Genomic DNA, 3,461 nt, shown 5'->3' with positions numbered 1-3,461 from the left:
GTCACCCTTCTTGTTTTCAGGATTATATTATAACTAGAGGCCTGGTGCACATAAATTCGTGCACGGGCATGAGAGGGGTCCCTCAGCCCAGCCTGTGCCCTCTCGCAATCTGGGGCCCCTTGGGGGACCCTTCCCCTGGCTGCTGGCACAAGTTTTCCTCAGGCGCCTGGAACCCAGGCCTTCACTCTTCGCCGGGAGGGGCCCGCGCAGTGGGCAAGGGGCTTAGCTCTTTTAAAAATACGTGTGAATGTCTGATAAATAACCCTGTAGGAATCTACTTTCTGAAACATGTTGGTTGTTAAGGGCTGATTTGGGTAATCAACAAAATGTATGTTAAAATCCTAAACCCCAGAACCTCAGAATGTACCTGTATATGGAGATAAGATCTTTAAAGAGGGGATTACATTAAATAGAGGCAGTTCCAGTGTGACTCTTAGCCCATCTCACTGAAGTCCTTATAAGAAGAGGAATGTTGGGGTCCTGCCTCAGCAGGTCCAGGGGTTCCCAAAGGTGTGGACGGAGTCGGCGAAGAAGGAATGACACAGAGGCAGCGTTCAGGTGATCATCATAGCCAGATTCTCTTTTTATTGTCTTGTTACATCTATATTTATGCTATTTGATCCTATAAGCAAGCCTCTATAAGCTCTTTTTTGCCGAGGAGAGCATGGGGTCCGTTTATTGGGGGGTCAGTCAAAGGGGGAGCTGGCTAGGGTGGGGTAGGGCAGCTACTTGTCTGGCCCCCAAGAAACCCAACTTGAGTCCAGAGCCTCGACCGCTTTGAAGCCAAAGTCTTCCTCCACCTTTATCTGCACGGGGGCCAGCTCCGGAGTCAGCGGGACTCCCGCCTGGCACCCTTCCAGTGGCACTCGCCGCCTCTTCCAACCGCTGGGCCCCTTGCCAGGGGCCGGGCTACTGGCTTCTGTGGGTGCTGGCATCCTCCTGGGCAGGGACAGCCCCTCTTTCTCTGGAGGCTAGTTCTCAGTGTTGCCTGGTGTGGGGGCGTCTGTACCCTGGCTGCCCTCGTCCTTCAGTAAGATGGTGAACTGGCTGGCCCGGTAGTTGTCGCCATAGGAGTCCAGCACCTTCATGAGGAACCTCCGCTCCTGCTGGAGTCTCTGTGTTATCCTCTATATCTGATGAAGCCTGTTCAGGACCAGCTCCTTCGCCTGCTCGATTTCCCTGCAATGCCGACCCAGCGCCTGGTACTTCCTGCGATTGAGTTCCCGTTGGCGCCGCCATTGCCGGCCTCAGGCTGCCTCCTCCTCTCTGTCTCGCTCCTGGAGGCTGGAGCTGCCCAGACCCCCAGACACGAACTCCACTTCGGTCTCAAGCTCGCTCTCCAGGACGTGACCACCTTCAGGAGGCAGTGCCAGCTCCCAGCCAGGAGGTGCTGAGAACTCCTCAAAGCCCACTGCTGCCATGGACCCCTCTCTCTGCTCCAGCTCCATTTCTCCCTGGCTCCCGGCGCAGAACTTACAACCTTGCAAGCCTCTAGTTGAATGTGGCTGTCAAAACTACAGCCCATCCCATTTCACAGCCAGGCACCCAGGCCCAGCTGCTAAGCCTCCTGGGAGTTGTAGTTCTCTATTTCTGGCTTGTCTCCCTCGCCCCACCCCCACCTCAGTCCCAACTGAAAGGCCCTGCTGGCTGGCCTAACCCTGTGGCCAGGCATCTGAGTCACCTCGGGTCTTTTTTCCTGTCCTGACACCAGCCATCTGACCAGGGAGACTCTCCTCTTGGGAGGCCCCTGGGTCTCCTTCTGGGTCTCCTCAGCCCAAGCACTGAATCATGTGCCCCAGCAGCCATGCAGCCCTGGCACCTGGGTCACCTTCTGGGGCCTGGCTGCATCACCCCCGGGACCAGATTGCGAGCCCCAGCTGCGATGCAGCCCCTGAGCCTGGGTCTCCTTCTCGGTCTCCTGCTGGGGCCTGGCTGCTTCGTCCAGATCTCATGACCCAGCCCCAGCGGCGACGCAGCCCTGGCACTTGGATCTCCTTCTGGGGCCTGGCTGCATCACCCCCGGGACCAGATTGCGAGCCCCAGCTGCGATGCAGCCCCTGAGCCTGGGTCTCCTTCTCGGTCTCCTGCTGGGGCCTGGCTGCATCGCCCCTGGGGACCAGATCAAGTGCCCCAGCTGCGACATAGCCCCTGCGCCTGGGTCTACTCCTAAGTCTCCTGCTGGGGCCTGACTACATTGCCCCTGGGGTCCAAATGGTGCCCCCAGGCAGCTATGCAGCCTGGCTTCTGGCCCCACCTCTGGGTGTTTTCCCATCACTGGTGATCAGTGATCTGAGAAGCCAGGCTGGGCAGGGAAGAGGCAGACATCCGCCTCTTCCCTGCCCCACCCAGCTTCTCCGATTACTGGCTCAGGGCCACCAAGGTGGCCAGGTTCTCCTAGCACAGAAGCCAGCAAAGGCAGCCTTTCTTCTCCCACCAAAGGCACCTGGGTTCTGTGGCTCTTGGCTGCCACCTGGGTTTCCTATTGCAGTCAGCAGCAGGCGGCTTCTTCCCTCCTTTCCCTTTCGCCTCCCAGCATTGCGCCTACTTATGCAAATTAATCGCCATCTTTGTTGGCAGTTAACCACCACCTTGGCTGGCAGTTAATTTGCATATTGCCCTGATTAGCCAATGGGAAGGGTACCGGTAGTACGCCAATTACCATGTTTCTGTTTTATTAGATAGGAGGATAAGGGAAAGTGGGTATGGTGTACATTACTATTCACAATTTTTCTGTAAATAAGGAACTACTCTAAAATAAAATATCCATTAAAACAACGCTCAAAATACTAGGAAATGGTAATATCTGAACCAAGTGGAATGGACCACTGAAATGACGGGGGAGTTTGAGAAGTGGCTGAGAGGAAACGTCACCTCGCTGCCATATGCTGGACTATAATGGAACTAGAGGAAATGAGAGAGAGACAAAGAGAGAGGTCAGTTTGGGAAAAATTTTAGGACGTAAAAGAAAAGTCTCTTTTCTATAACCAGAGCATCTGAGACATCTACATCCTTTTCCACCACCGCCCTCCTGGATGGTCAAGCTGCGGCTTTGTGATGTCAAGCCACACCATGGCAACCACGGATTTTGGGCAACCAGAGCTGAAGTGAGCAGCTCCTCATTGACCTAGAGAGTACATATAGAGGCCAGGACCCTTTGAGTAGTGTCTGTTGCCACAAGATAGCCAACTTACTAAAAGTTATTGTAGACAACTGAAGATAAGGAATAAGACTCCAAAAACGAGGATGGATGAACTGTAAGTCCTAAACGGAGTTAGAAGTCAGTTTCTCAACTGGAGGACAAAGAAGTGGATAAGGTCAGAATACCTCATTCAAATGCTGCCCGTTCCCTCGCCATGGTGTTGGGAGGGTGGGAGGGCCGCAGCGCAAGCCAGCCTGCAACCTCGGACCCCCAACATGGCGATCGAGGTCGGGAGGGCTGGAGCAAAGGCCATGCATCAACC

The 3,461-nt window shown here is 54.9% G+C and overlaps 1 pseudogene; it reads right to left on the bottom strand.

Annotated features, from left to right (window-relative positions):
• Positions 1 to 646: 646 nt before the first annotated feature.
• On the bottom strand, positions 647 to 1,486 carry LOC102752907 (annotated as a pseudogene).
• Positions 1,487 to 3,461: the final 1,975 nt, after the last annotated feature.

The sequence above is a fragment of the Myotis davidii genome, unplaced genomic scaffold (genome assembly GCF_000327345.1).
Source record: "Myotis davidii unplaced genomic scaffold, ASM32734v1 scaffold11974, whole genome shotgun sequence".
NCBI classification, from domain to species: Eukaryota; Metazoa; Chordata; class Mammalia; order Chiroptera; family Vespertilionidae; genus Myotis; species Myotis davidii.
The sequence above is the reverse complement of the archived record's forward strand: the minus strand, read 5'-3'. Positions and strand labels throughout refer to the sequence as shown.